The sequence below is a fragment of the Cervus elaphus genome, chromosome 20 (assembly GCF_910594005.1).
Source record: "Cervus elaphus chromosome 20, mCerEla1.1, whole genome shotgun sequence".
NCBI classification, from domain to species: Eukaryota; Metazoa; Chordata; class Mammalia; order Artiodactyla; family Cervidae; genus Cervus; species Cervus elaphus.
Genome location: NC_057834.1, coordinates 132,880,159 through 132,896,380, shown reverse-complemented (window position 1 = coordinate 132,896,380; position 16,222 = coordinate 132,880,159). Strand labels below are relative to the sequence as shown.

At 46.2% G+C, this 16,222-nt stretch overlaps 1 protein-coding gene across 1 annotated transcript in view; it reads right to left on the bottom strand.

Annotated features, from left to right (window-relative positions):
- INPP5D (inositol polyphosphate-5-phosphatase D) overlaps positions 1-16,222 on the bottom strand; it is a 149,433-nt gene that overhangs the window by 69,285 nt on the left and 63,926 nt on the right. The gene's annotated exons all lie outside the window — the stretch shown is intronic.

Here is a 16,222-nt window from a genome sequence, read left to right as displayed (position 1 = left end):
GACAGACCAGCGACTTAGCTCTAATCAGCTGGACAATGTTGCCACTGGGTGGCTGGGATGCTTACGGGCAGTTGCTGCAGTTGCCTTACTGGTCCGGGAGGCAACCAAGCTGACTTTGGGCCAAGATTTGTTCGTAAAAGTCCCACATGAGGTCAACACTCTCCTGCGAGGGGACCCCCATAAATGGCTGTCAACATCCCGGATTACTCAACACAGGGACTGTTATGTGAGAACCCCCTTGTCAGGCCCTGAATCTGGCCACTCTCTTTCTTGTGGGAGAAGGCGGGCCCTCACAGGATTGCAAGGAAATATGCCAGCAGACCTGACTTGAGAGACCAGCCAATCCCGGACCCAGATTCGGTCCCATACACCAATGGCACCAGCCTGGTGAAACGAGGACAATCACTGTCGGGATGCGCAGTAGTCATGGAAGAAACCATCGTTGAGGCTAGCTCTCTGCCATCACACTGGTCCGCTAAACAGGCCTAACTATATGCTCTAATCCAGGCCCTCCAGGTGTCAGAAGGTAAGAAGACAAACACTTACACAGACTCCAGGTATGCTTCTGCCACACTACAGGGCTCTGTATAAGGAGAGAGGCCTTTGACAGCTAGTGAAAAAGATACTAAAAATAAGGAAGAAATTAAGACCCTAACAGATGCTGCCTGGAAACCAGAAAGGGTTGCTGTCATACACTGCTGAGGACATCAAAAAGAGGATACCCCCCGGGCTCAGGGAACAGACTGGCAGATAAGACCGCTAAGCAAGCAGCCGAGGGCTTGGGGGTGACAAGTGAAGCCCCTATTAAAGCTCTCCTATTGGCTGAGCTCCCTGAGCTAATGCTAGACTCTCCAAAATACACTGAAGCCCAAAACCAACTAGCCAAAGTGGAAGGGGCCATCAAGACTGAAAAGGGATGGTGGGAATTGCCAAGTGGCAAATTATTGGTACCGGAGGAGATGGCACCCACTCTGGTAAGCCAAACACACCAAGCGACCCATCTAGGCCATGATAAACTGGAAGAACTAATCAAAAATATTTCTTGGTTCCCCACCTCTCTTCCCTAGGCAGGACAGAATCTCAGAACTGCACTGCCTGCTCACAGGTCAATGCTGCCTCTCGGCACAGACAGAAACCTCCAGGGATTCAGGTAAAAGGCACGCTGCCCTTTGAACACCTGGAAGTGGACTTCACTGAAAGGAAACCTCACCGACACTACTGTACATATGTCAGGGTATGTACATTCTTGGGATGGGTGGAAGCTTTTCCTACCTGGATGGAAAGAGCATCAAAATTGGCCTGGTACCTGCTTAGGGAGATAGTTCCCAGATTTGGATTTCCTACCAGCACTGGATCGGACAATGGCCCGGCTTTTGTAGCTGATTTAGTATAACAAAATTTTAAACATCAAGTGGAAATTACAGACAGCATATAGGCCCCCGAGTTCTAGGATGGTGGAAGGAACCAACCGGGCACATAAAGAGACTCTCCAAGAGGATCACAGAGACTGGCTGTGGGGGGGACGGGTTTCCGACAGCCCTGCTCAGACTCAGGATGACCCCACAGACCCATGGCTCTTCTCCAAACAAAATTGTGTATGGGAGGCCCCCTCCCATAATAAAACAGGTGTCAACAAATTTGCCTCAGGTAAGGGGAGATGAGATTTCATAGCAGATGGAACAACTGGGTCAGGGAGTAAATCAGGTAACTAAGTTTGTACAAGAAAGGGTGCCATTCCCCCTTGGGGAACAGATTCACGAGTTTGTGCCCGGGGATCAGGTATGGTCAAGGACTGGACACACGACTCCTTGGCCCCACACTGGAAGGGTCCGTATACTGTTGTTCTAAGCAGCCCTACTGCAGTTAAAGTTGCGGGTGTCACCCCCTGGATCGACCACATGAGGGTGGAGAGAGCATACCACACAGACCCAGAGGACGCTGAGTGGACTGCACAAAGGGCCCCACTGATCCCGTGAAACCAAGATCATCTTAAAGAAGAAAAAGAGATGAAGCTCTACAATCAACTGCTGCTACAAGGACTCGCTGGTATCATCCTGAGACTAACCATAGTTTCAGTACAAAGAGGGACCTGTGCTATAATTAAAGTTGAAAGTTGAACGTTGTGTATATATTCCTGATTTATCTGGCTATATATCAGCCACCCTAGATGACATGAAAGGTCAGGTAAAAGTTATGTCTGATGATAATCTTCCTTTATGGACTTCAGTCCAAAAAGGGTGAAGGGTGATTGGTGGAAAACTATATTTACCATTGTTATAGTTGCCTTGATCTGCTTTGTGGACCCTCTATTTTACAACGTATTATGAACTTCGTAACCCAAAGGTTGATGTCATTCTCCCAAATTGGAGGTCGGAGAGTCAGGGTGCAATATATCCCTATGAATGATGCTCATACTATGAGTTAAGAGCATCAGGAGCGGGGAATGAAGGAGGAAACAGACAGAAGAGGCTCCATCTTGAAAGCAGGACTCCACGTTGGGCCAGACTGTGGACTTTGAGCTCTATGCCCAATATCTATGAAAACGACACACCAGCTGGAAAACCAGGCCCCCGGAAGGAAGAGCCCCAGGGCTCGTACCTAGACTCTCTGTTGCCTAAAAGAATACCCTAATTATCTCTGTAACAGAATAAAATCATAAATTTTATTATGCTTATTGGGGTATGACCACAGGCCCATTGATAATTGTCCACTGTTAACTACCTAGGCTTGAAGCGTATGAATCATGAGTTAACTTTGATTGTATCTTTCTTTACCTTTGTTCAGACTAGTTTCAGGGAATTTGGGGAGGTGGGTTTGGGCATGTACACTTAAGGTATATAAGGTTTTCAGAAAAACTGGTCAGGGCCCGTAGCTAAGAGGAGACTGGCTTGGGCCCACCAGTGTAATCAACTGCACCCCTCTATCTGCATTGTCCTTCTGAGTGAGTTTGTTTCCCAGAACGCGTGGCTATAACATTTGGTGCATTGGCCGGGAAACTCCTCACTTTGAGGAGACAAGTCCCATTTGGGACTACTCCGAGGCCTTGCAGCTCGAATCTTCTAGAGGGGGGAAGGTGCTTCGCCCTTCTGGAAGGATTCTGCTTCTCAATGCCTGGACCTTTCACGTTAGCAGGTAGTGGACGGCAGCAGGGGAACTGAGCGCTCAGGTGAGGAGGAACCCACCCGGTAGGGTGGAAGAGGGGGCCTGATCACCCCCCTGGGAGGGATTAGAAGGGGCCACAGACCCACAGGAGCCTGGAATAGGCAGGTGGCAACGATTGCTTGGTACACAGGTCGATGAGCATGCTAGGGCTTAGGAAGGGAATCTGTGAAGGTCATTTAGGAGGTGTGTCCACACCGTCTCAGGGAAAATTATTACCAGCGATCACCAGGGGATTTTTAAGATAGGAAACTGGTCCTTGTATGCTCCTATTCTGTCCTCCCCCAGGAGGTGTCCCATCTGCTATGAAATTCTTGACCCCCTCGGAATTGTTAGGCTAGAAGGAGGGGGACACAGAAGTGAGCATGAATTGGCTTTTCCGGAGATGGCCTGGGACATGGGATATTCAACCCATCTGTATTTTCATCTGCACCTGATCAAGCCCACCAAGGCAGAACGGACTTTAAGGGAGAAAGAGTCTTGGACCATGTGGTATTCTGGTTCAGCTGTGCTGACCAGCAGGTGAAGACACGCCAATCCCCCTTCTCCCTCTGGGATCTGGCAGGTAAGGCTCTTCTCACCCCAATTAGGAAGGAGGCAGAATGGCAATTTAAGTGTCATTGAGTGGAAATATCAGAAGTACATAGGGTACTGAGAACTTCGTAGACAGAACAAAAAGAAAAAGTAGAAGGTCCGAGAAGGTAAGCAAGATGGGGGGAAGTGAAGCTAAGGCAACTGTATTGGAGTGCATGATTAAAAATGTAAAGAAGGGATTAGGGTGAGACTATGGGGTGAAGATGAAGCCTAAGTGCCTCCACATACTCTGTGAGGTCGAACGGCCCCCTGTGGGAGTAGGATGGCCACCAGAGAACACCATGAACTCAAACATAGTGGAAGCAGTCTATACAGTAGTCACAGGAGAGCCAGGACACCTGGATCAATATCCATATATTGACTCATGGCTCGGGTTAGCTCGACACCCTCCTACTTGGACAAAGTTTTGTATCCAGAAGGGACAGGGAAAAATATTAATGGCACAAAAATTGACTGATGATAAAACAGGAAATTCTACAGGATTTGGACGGGGATGACTTGACCCCTCCTCCATACTGGATAATGACGCGCCTGCCTCCCAGTGCTCCACCAGGAACGGAGCCCGCCTTAATGCCCGATCCAGGGCCAGGTGAAGTTCCTGCAGCAGCCGCTGCTCTTCCACCAGCTCTCCCGGAGCTTGTAGAGCCGCCGTTTCGGCAGGCTCCAATTCCAGCAATGGAGACCTCTGGTCAACGCCCCCAGAATTCCACCTCAGCTGGACCTCTTAGATCGTACCCACCTCTCCTGGTGAGTACCGATGTGAAGGGGGAAGAAAACAGAGCAATTAGACAGAAGCTGTGCTCCACCAAGGAACAGGGGGAAAGAACCCCACTACAGATGCCCCTCAGAGAGCTACAGCAGCCTCCGGGTCAGGACGCATGTGGGCACTACCATCAGCTCCTGTAGCCTGTTATCATCAGCCATTTTCCTCTACGGATACATTAAACTGGCAGAGACACGCTCCACCGTACTCGGGGGAGCCACAGCCAGGATTAGGCTAGTGGAGACTATTGTTTGAACCCACTGCCCTACATAGGATGACATAATCCAACTGCTGGTCTCCCTTTTCACGCTTTGGAAAGACAGAGGATCCTAACTGAGGCCAGAAAACGGTTCAGAGAAATGGCACCAGAGGGTACTGCAAACCCGCAGCTTGGGCAGAACTAGCCACCCCCCGATGAGAGGCCAGATAGGGACTCTAACAAAGAGGAAGGGAGGAGCCACCTGGAAAGATATCGGGTGGCTGTTTTACAAGGCCTCAAGACGGGGCCCGAAAAACCGATGGGTATGGCAAAACCCTCCGAAGTGATCAAAGGGAAGGCGAATCACTGTCAGAGTTCTGCGAAAGACTGTGCGGGGCCTGCAGACTTTATACGCCAGTAGACCCAGCCAGAGGCTGCTGGGTCTCAGATGGTGATAAATGCAGCCTTTGTGTCTCTAGCCTACCCTGAAAATGTCAGATGGGGGGACGCAAGTGACTCATGAAATTTTATACATCCCTGAACGCCCAGTACCTTTGTTAGGAAGAGACTTGCTGTCTAAATTGGGGGCACAAGTGACGTTTCTCCCCACGAAAGACCCACTGTTCGAGTGGGCTCAACCACTCTTCCTCTCGGTAACCCCTCAAGATGAATGGAGGTTGCACAATCTTCCGGCAAGGAAACCGGAAGGGCTAAACAGTCAAGAGAGAGAGTTAACTCAACAATTCCCTGAGGTCTGGGCGGAAGCGCCCCCCACCCCCACCCCCAGGCTTGCAAAACAAGCCCCACTGGTAGTAGAACTCAAACCCGGTGCAATTATGTCAGCACCCGCCTTAGGCCTGCCAGACCTTGCTAAGCCGTTTACTCTTTATGTGAAAGGACACGTATGTGACTCTTTACGTGAGAAGGACAAGGAGGCGATGGGAGTGTTGTCCCAGATTATGGGGACATTGGACAGACCAGCGACTTAGCTCTAATCAGCTGGACAATGTTGCCACTGGGTGGCTGGGATGCTTACGGGCAGTTGCTGCAGTTGCCTTACTGGTCCGGGAGACAACCAAGCTGACTTTGGGCCAAGATTTGTTCGTAAAAGTCCCACATGAGGTCAACACTCTCCTGCGAGGGGACCCCCATAAATGGCTGTCAACATCCCGGATTACTCAACACAGGGACTGTTATGTGAGAACCCCCTTGTCAGGCCCTGAATCTGGCCACTCTCTTTCTTGTGGGAGAAGGCGGGCCCTCACAGGATTGCAAGGAAATATGCCAGCAGACCTGACTTGAGAGACCAGCCAATCCCGGACCCAGATTCGGTCCCATACACCAATGGCACCAGCCTGGTGAAACGAGGACAATCACTGTCGGGATGCGCAGTAGTCATGGAAGAAACCATCGTTGAGGCTAGCTCTCTGCCATCACACTGGTCCGCTAAACAGGCCTAACTATATGCTCTAATCCAGGCCCTCCAGGTGTCAGAAGGTAAGAAGACAAACACTTACACAGACTCCAGGTATGCTTCTGCCACACTACAGGGCTCTGTATAAGGAGAGAGGCCTTTGACAGCTAGTGAAAAAGATACTAAAAATAAGGAAGAAATTAAGACCCTAACAGATGCTGCCTGGAAACCAGAAAGGGTTGCTGTCATACACTGCTGAGGACATCAAAAAGAGGATACCCCCCGGGCTCAGGGAACAGACTGGCAGATAAGACCACTAAGCAAGCAGCCGAGGGCTTGGGGGTGACAAGTGAAGCCCCTATTAAAGCTCTCCTATTGGCTGAGCTCCCTGAGCTAATGCTAGACTCTCCAAAATACACTGAAGCCCAAAACCAACTAGCCAAAGTGGAAGGGGCCATCAAGACTGAAAAGGGATGGTGGGAATTGCCAAGTGGCAAATTATTGGTACCAGAGGAGATGGCACCCACTCTGGTAAGCCAAACACACCAAGCGACCCATCTAGGCCATGATAAACTGGAAGAGCTAATCAAAAATATTTCTTGGTTCCCCACCTCTCTTCCCTAGGCAGGACAGAATCTCAGAACTGCACTGCCTGCTCACAGGTCAATGCTGCCTCTCGGCACAGACAGAAACCTCCAGGGATTCAGGTAAAAGGCACGCTGCCCTTTGAACACCTGGAAGTGGACTTCACTGAAAGGAAACCTCACCGACACTACTGTTCATATGTCAGGGTATGTACATTCTTGGGATGGGTGGAAGCTTTTCCTACCTGGATGGAAAGAGCATCAAAATTGGCCTGGTGCCTGCTTAGGGAGATAGTTCCCAGATTTGGATTTCCTACCAGCACTGGATCGGACAATGGCCCGGCTTTTGTAGCTGATTTAGTATAACAAGTAAGCAAAATTTTAAACATCAAGTGGAAATTACAGACAGCATATAGGCCCCCGAGTTCTAGGATGGTGGAAGGAACCAACCGGGCACATAAAGAGACTCTCCAAGAGGATCACAGAGACTGGCTGTGGGGGGAATTGGTTTCCGACGGCTCTGCTCAGACTCAGATGACCCCACAGACCCATGGCTCTTCTCCAAACAAAATTGTGTATGGGAGGCCCCCTCCCATAATAAAACAAGTGTCAACAAATTTGCCTCAGGTAAGGGGAGATGAGATTTCATAGCAGATGGAACAACTGGGTCAGGGAGTAAATCAGGTAACTAAGTTTGTACAAGAAAGGGTGCCATTCCCCCTTGGGGAACAGATTCACGAGTTTGTGCCCGGGGATCAGGTATGGTCAAGGACTGGACACACGACTCCTTGGCCCCACACTGGAAGGGCCCATACACTGTTGTTCTAAGCAGCCCTACTGCAGTTAAAGTTGCGGGTGTCACCCCCTGGATCGACCACATGAGGGTGGAGAGAGCATACCACACAGACCCAGAGGACGCCGAGTGGACTGCACAAAGGACTCCACTGATCCCGGTGAAACCAAGATCATCTTAAAGAAGAAAAAGAGATGAAGCTCTACAATCAACTGCTGCTACAAGGACTCGCTGGTATCATCCTGAGACTAACCATAGTTTCAGTACAAAGAGGGACCTGTGCTATAATTAAAGTTGAAAGTTGAACGTTGTGTATATATTCCTGATTTATCTGGCTATATATCAGCCACCCTAGATGACATGAAAGGTCAGGTAAAAGTTATGTCTGATGATAATCTTCCTTTATGGACTTCAGTCCAAAAAGGGTGAAGGGTGATTGGTGGAAAACTATATTTACCATTGTTATAGTTGCCTTGATCTGCTTTGTGGACCCTCTATTTTACAACGTATTATGAACTTCGTAACCCAAAGGTTGATGTCATTCTCCCAAATTGGAGGTCGGAGAGTCAGGGTGCAATATATCCCTATGAATGATGCTCATACTATGAGTTAAGAGCATCAGGAGCGGGGAATGAAGGAGGAAACAGACAGAAGAGGCTCCATCTTGAAAGCAGGACTCCACGTTGGGCCAGACTGTGGACTTTGAGCTCTATGCCCAATATCTATGAAAACGACACACCAGCTGGAAAACCAGGCCCCCGGAAGGAAGAGCCCCAGGGCTCGTATCTAGACTCTCTGTTTCCTTAAAGAATACCCTAATTATCTGTGTAACTGAATAGAATCATAAATTCTATTATGCTTATTGGGGTATGACCACCGGCCTATTGATAATTGCCCACTGTTAACTACCTAGGCTTGAAGCATATGAATCATGAGTTAACTTTGATTGTATCTTTCTTTACCTTTGTTCAGACTAGTTTCAGGGAATTTGGGGAGGTGGGTTTGGGCACGTACACTTAAGGTATATAAGGTTTTCAGAAAAACTGGTCAGGGTCCGTAGCTAAGAGGAGACTGGCTTGGCCCCACCAGTGTAATCAACTGCACCCCTCTATCTGCATTGTCCTTCTGAGTGAGTTTGTTTCCCAGAACGCGTGGCTATAACATTTGGTGCATTGGCCGGGAAACTCCTCACTTTGAGGAGACAAGTCCCATTTGGGACTACTCCGAGGCCTTGCAGCTCGAATCTTCTAGAGGGGGGAAGGTGCTTCGCCCTTCTGGAAGGATTCTGCTTCTCAATGCCTGGACCTTTCACGTTAGCAGGTAGTGGACGGCAGCAGGGGAACTGAGCGCTCAGGTGAGGAGGAACGGGTGGAAGAGGGGGCCTGATCACCCCCCTGGGAGGGATTAGAAGGGGCCACAGACCCACAGGAGCCTGGAATAGGCAGGTGGCAACGATTGCTTGGTACACAGGTCGATGAGCATGCTAGGGCTTAGGAACGGAATCTATGAAGGTCATTTAGGAGGTGTGTCCATGCCGTCTCAGGGAAAATTATTACCAAGCGATCACCAGGGGATTTTTAGGATAGGAAACTGGTCCTTGTATGCTCGTATTCTGCCCTCCCCAAGGAGGTGTCACATCTGCTATGAAATTCTTGACCCCCTCGGAATTGTCAGGCTAGAAGCAGGGGGATACATAAGTGAGTATGAATTGGCTTTTCTGGAGATGGCCTGCGACGTGAGATATGTACATTCTCGAGATGGGTAAAAACTTCTCCTACCTGGACTGAAAGAGCATCAGAAGTAGCCTGGTGCCTGCTTAGGGAAATAGTTCCCAGATTTGGATTTCCTACCAGCATTGGATCAGGCAATGGCCCGGCTTTTGTAGCTGATTTAGTACAAGTAAGGAAAACTTTAAACATCAAATGGAAACTGCACACTGCATATAGGTCCAGAGTTCTGAGATGGTGGAATGAACTAACCGGACACTTAAAGAATCTCTCCAAGTGGATCATAGAGACTGACTGATCCTGGGTGGACTTGCTTCCGACGGCTCTGCTCAGACTCAGGATGTCCCCACAGTCCCAAGGCTATTCTCCATACGAAATTGTGTATGGGAAGCCTCCTCCCATAATAAAACAGGTGTCAACAAATTTGCCTCACGTAAGGGGGGATAGGATTTCACAGCAGATGGAACTGGGTAAGGTAATAAATCGGGTAACTAAGTTTGTACAAGAAAGGGTGCCATTCCCCCTTGAGGAAGAGATTCATGAGTTTACGCTTGGTGACCAAGTATGGATAAAAGATCGGAAACATGATTTGCTAGCCCCTTGGTGAAAGGGCCCTTATGTTATTCTAACTACCCCTACTGCAGTTACAGTTGCAGGTATTGTCCCTTGATCCATCATACGAGGGTGAAGAGAATATACCACGCAAACCCAGAAAATGCTGAGTGGACTGCACAGAGGGACCCCGCTGACCCGAGAGAGACTAAGACCATCCTTAAGAAGAAGGAAAAGAAGATCCCGAACGAGCCCCTTCAGGATGAAGCCGCACAATCAACTCCTGCTCCTTGGCCTCATCAACATGATTTTGAATTTAACTTCTGTTTCAACTCAGGACAATGTTTTCATCTCATGGGCACATTCCTACGCAGACTTCCACAACACCTACAACTGCTGGGTATGTGGGACTATGCCTCTGTCTGTGATGGATGGGCTTCCTTGGTGGGCGTCACCACTCCACCAACGAGATTTTAAACCACTCTGCTCTTCTGGGATGACAAATAGAGACTTTCCTCTCTCTTGTCAATCATAACCTCTCCTTGCTCTCTTGGTGTAAGACCTACAGTCAATAGACTCGGGTCATGGGGTTACATTTGATATAAATGCCAGTGTAACAAAAGCCTAACCTACAACAAGCCCCAGTAAATCTACCTTATTTACATGCTAGGTGGACAAGATCTGTGTTTCAATGGTATGAGTATATTGCTGCCTTATTCGTACCCTCTATAGGGACAACAGATATTATGATTAAAGCAGAGGCCTTGACTAATTTCACAAAACAGGCCCTCCTAGATAGAACAAAAGCCATCCAAGCCTTAAATGAAGAGCAAATCCAAATGAGAAAAGCAGTAATTCATAATAAAATGGCTTTGGACATACTCACAGCTGCTCAAAGAGGGACCTGTGCTAAAATTAAGGTTGAATGTTGTGTATACATTCCTGACGTATCTGACAATGTATCGACTGCTTTAGACGACAAGAAAAACCAGGTAAAAGCAATGTCAAATGAAAACATTCCTTTCTAGACTTCAGTCCTATCTTGGGTGAAGGGCGATTGGTGGAAAACTATATTTACCACTGTTATAGTTGCCTTGATAATTCTGTTTTGTAAACCCTGAATTTTACAATGTATTATGAACTTTGTAACCGGAAGGTTGATGTCATTCTCTCAAACTGGCAGTCGGAGAACCAGGGTGCAATATTTCCCTATGAATGATGCTCTTAATATGAGCTAAGAGCATCAGTGGGGGCGGAATGAAGAAGGAATTCATAGGGCCTGGACTCCACCTTAGGCCTGTTCATGCTGGTCATGCTCGGCCACCTCTCCAATGGACTCTGAACTCTGGGCTTAGTTCCTATGGAAGCTACAACAGAAGGATAAGACCCCCTCTGGACAGGGGAATCTTGAAGATCATATCCAGGTTACTCATCACCTAAGAGAAAACATACCCTAATCACCCCTGCCTCCGGACAGTATCTATCGGAGTGTAACCACAGGCTTATCGGTTATTAACTGGTTGGAACGTAACCGCAGGCTTATTGATTATTAACTGTTTGAACACATAACACATGAACGATGGGGTTATCGGGATTGTATTTACCCTTCCTTTGTAAGTCTCAAGGAATTTGGGGTGGTGGGTTCGGACACGTACACGTGGGGTATAAAAGATTTTCACAAATGCTGGTCAGGGTCCTTGGCTAAGAGGAGACTCTGCCTTGGGCCCGCCAATGTAATAAATTGCACTCCATTATCTGCATTGTCCTTCTGAGTGAGTTTGTTTCCTGGAACTCATGGCTATAACACTATCACTTCATTAAAGAATTCTAGGCCAAAAAAATTCTAAAGCACTAATTCGGAACATGTTATGACATCAAATAGATCCCCCTCACTGTTCTCCTTTTTTAAAATGACATTTTAAAAGCACAAGTACATATACACAAACTGAATCTTTAGAATTTTCTAAGAATGATGCTGTTATTCTCTGTATTTCCAACTTGGGTAAAATTTTGAGAAATCTGGCTTTCAGTCATGCCTGGAGATGTTGGTTAGGGTTAGAATGACCAATGACACATAGGGACTTGAGTTGAAAGACCTGAGCACTGGTCTTATGATACAGAAAGGATTTGTCCAAGGAAGTTCCCATCAGCAGCGTCCCCGGGAAGCTTGTCTCAGCTTTAGGTCACCAGCTCAAGGGAAAACGAGGAGTAAAGATTGGGCCCACCTTGGTCTCAGTGAAAGTGAAAGTCACTCAGTACTGTCTGACTCTTTGCGACCCCATGGACTATACAGTCCATGGAATTCTCCAGGCCAGAATACTGGAGTGGGTAGGCTTTCCCTTCTCTTGCGGATCTTCCCAACCCAGGAATTGAACCAGGGTCTCCTGCATTGCAGGCTGATTCTTTACCAGCTGAGCTACCAGGGAAGCCCACTTGGTCTCGGATAGATGGTCAATTTTCCCAAGATTTCCATTCAGTTTCCAGCTGGAACATCCAACATCTCTCAATCCAGATCTGCAGACTCAGAAGGAATATTCTGATCCTTTGTTTTCTTAATTTTTCTATTCCAATTTTTTGCTTTTTTTTGCTTTAGCAAAAATTTCTCATGCAATTTCTTTTCCTTTTGTTAAATGTTTAATGGAACGATTTTAATGTTTGCCTGTCAAGTGTAATTGGTTTTACATTTGACACATATTGCATTATTAAGGAGATATCCTTCTATTCCTTTTTAAAAAATTATTTTTAAAAATTAGAAATTACTTTTATCAGGTCTATTAGGACATCTATGCAAATGATTTCTTTATTTTTAACCTACTGCTAAATTACAGTGTTTTATGTTGACACATTTTTGGAATGATTTCTTAGATAAAACCTACATTTTTCATACCACTAAATTATATTTGCTAGAATATTACTGAAATATTATATACTTATATTAATAAATGAAACCAGATATAGTTTATTATTTTAGGCTATTATCTTGATTAGGTTTCTGGGTTGGAATTGTACCTTTCTTGAATATTGAATTAGGTGATTTTTGTCATTCCTGAATAATTTATAAATTATGGTTATATTATTCCTTGTTCAAAGTTCAAAGTAGGGCATGTACAGTAATTTTTATGTTTCATATTTCACATTAAATATTTATTACATTTAATTATAATTTGAAGATTTGCAGCTATGTAATTGTATTCTTTATGGCTTGTAAATCTTTAATGCAAATTATTAAATCTCCTACATTTCTAATTTTAAAAATTTCCTTGACTTTTTCCCTAATTTATTTTTGTTTTTAATTATTTCCCCCTTGCTCTTTTCCTTTCCAGCTGTTTTTACTATTCATTCACTTAACAGAGATTTCTTAAAGACTTTGGTTCACTACTGTATCTCTAGCCCCTGGAACAGTATCTGGCTTTTGGTAGCGTGTGTCAATTCGCTCATATCTGACTCTTTGCGACCCTATCGACTGTAGCCCGCCAGGCTCCTCTGTCCATGGGATTCTCCAAGCATGAATACTGGAGTAGGCTGCCAATGCTCTCCTCCAGGGGATCTTACCAACCCAGGAATCGAATCCACGTCTCAATGTCTCCGGCATTGGCAGGTGAGTTCTTTACCTGGGAAGCCTTGGCTCATAGTTGGCACACATCCAATCTTTATTCACAAATACTGAACAGATGACTGTTTCCAGTACCTTGCTTGACTGGCAGTATCTACGCCACAGGCAGGGCATGGCCCATGATGCCTTCAGGAGACTGAGAGCCTGGATTAAGCTTGTGTGTTTCACTTATTATTCTGGCCCCGCCCCCTTTCTGTAACAGAGCATTTACATCTTTGGCTTTTCCTCCAAGTAGGGTTTTGGCTACATCACCTAGAGTTCTGATATACAGAGGCTTGATTTCTCTAGGTTCCCAAATCTATCCCAGGCAGGCTATCATTGCATCAAGTGCCTTCCTTAATTCAACTGTGATTTAGGAGATGGTCTAAAAGCACCCAGATGGTGGTGGCTAGTTTTGTTATCTCTATTTTCATCACCATTCTGTGTTCTGGGAACGCAGAACGGACACTTCTGCTTCGGGTGTATTCATATCCAGCTGCTCAGGAGGCTGCTGGGTTCTTATTTTTAGGATCACCAGCACCCTAACATTTCTGGAAAAAATTCTTGGAAACTTTCTGAAGGGAAGGCATGTGATTAGTACATTTTTACCACTTTTTTTAAATCGGCAAAGACTCCTTAGGCTTTTGAAGGATATCTATGTTAAGTTAATCCCAAGGAGAAATCAGTAGTCTTCTTGGAGATGCTGCTTCAGTCTTTTTATCATGTCATCAAAGAGTATGAATAATATTAACTATCGTAATTTTGAAAAGTAATGGTGCTATTCATAATTAATTACTTTCTGAATTCATCTTTGCTTGTGGCTTAGAAGACTGTAAAGAGAGGTTTCAGTACTCCTGTTTGGTTGTTCTGTGACTGGATCATTATAAGGCTTCTTAATATCTGGATTTAGCTCCTTTATGAGCCTGAAAACTTTTAAAATATATATATATTTAGTTATCAAATAAGCATCATTTTTTCCCTGCTTCTTGGAGAGCCCACCCTACCAGCTATAAGTTGAATCTCTATGCCCTATTTCCAAAGACTATTGTTTTTTTAACCACACATTCTTTGCAGGTGCTTATCTAGTCCTCTCTTGTTTTATATATATATATATATATATATAGGCTTTCCTGACACTGCTCTGTTTTGTGATTTGTTTTATAAATCTGCTTTGAAAACTGTGGGTTTATTTTATGGCCTCCAAAGAAGCAGTTATAATGATGATGAGGTATTTTTGTTTGTTTGGTTGGTTGGTTTCTTTATTAAAATCCTTACTTAATTGATAAAACACCCTCTCCCATACCTTGAACTGTTATTTTAAAATCCTACTTATTAAGAAAGAAATCCTACTTATAATTCTTATTTCTTCATTTCAGGAGTTATCAAGTATTTCCAGACTCTGGAGACTTAACTTTTTGTTCTCTTTCTCTGCAGATGATCTAACTTAGGGTTACAAATCTTCCTAGAGCCTTTGTGTTGCTGAGGCTCTTTTAGTTGCAGGCAATGACATTGCAATGACATTTTTGCGGGAGAGGCTCTTTGCACTGTTTCTTACTCCTTAGTTCTCTGTGACTTTCCCATCCTCACCCTGGTGTCTGTGTTGGGCCAGCTGGTCTGAGTGGACAAACCTGCTACCTTTGGCTTCATCCTCAGCCAGGTCCTTCTCTTCCACCCACCTCTCAGCATCTACCCCTGCCCTCTTCCCCTCCATATGTACTCCCCGCTATGAGGACCTACCCCACGTGTCTCCCAGCTTCAAGTGCCCACTACATGCCGATGACTCCCAGATGTATATACCCTTACTCCTGAGGTCTCCTGGGATCTAATTTCTAGAACTAAATCCTTGATTGATGGCTCCGCTCACAGGATGTCTAACAACGCCTCAAGCCAGTGGCAGATCAGACAAAGATGATCCTCCTCCACCCTTTCCTCCTTGACGTCCCCCATCTGAGTAACTGGCGCCACCCACCACTCAGCTTCTTGCACCAAAAATCTAGGGATCACCCTTGATTTGCCTTCCCCTGACCCTACATCCATCTGCCAGCTCCACCAATCCACACCCGCCCAGGGCACACCAGCTCTCAGCACCCACATCCTCCCAACCATTGGGTCAATTAACTAATATCTATCAGCTGTTCCTGTATGCCAGGCACTGTCCAAAGCCAGGACTCAGCAGAATGTAAAGCAAATCCCTGTCTCCTCTGACTTCTTTTCTTGTGGGCCAGCCTCACATCACGGCAGCTCCCAGCTGTCTGCTGCTTTCGGTCTGCCTCCTATGGTCCAATCTCCAGAGTCCTGACTCAGATTTCAGCGCCATACTGAAAATCTCCACCTGGCCTTGGGAGGCCTGCGTGATGTGGTTCCTGCCAGTGTTGCCAGATAGCACACAGGTTGTTGTTTAATCGCTCCGTCGTGTCTGACTCTTTTGCGACACCATGGATTGTAGTCCTCCAGGCTCCTCTGTCCATGGGATTTCCCAGGCAAGGATACTGGAATGGGTTGCTATTTCTTCCTCCAGAGGATATTCTCCAACCAGGGATTGAACCCGCACCTCTTGTGTCTCCTGCATTGGCAGGTGGATTCTTACCACAGTGCCACCTGGTTCCTCAGGTTTTCTAAAATGCCATCCCTAACTGCATCTCCAAGCCTGACTATCACTTTGCCTATGAAGCGAAGACAAACAAGTGGAGGTACAGGATTTAGAACATCACAGTGTCTCTGCTTCTAACTTGAAGATAACCATCCAGTAAATAAAGGCATGGAAACCTAGAGAGCTAGCTGCGCTGAGGAAGCTGCTGGCACACAAGGGTGAGGTGACCTAGATTCTAGGAAAGTCCAGGGAGCA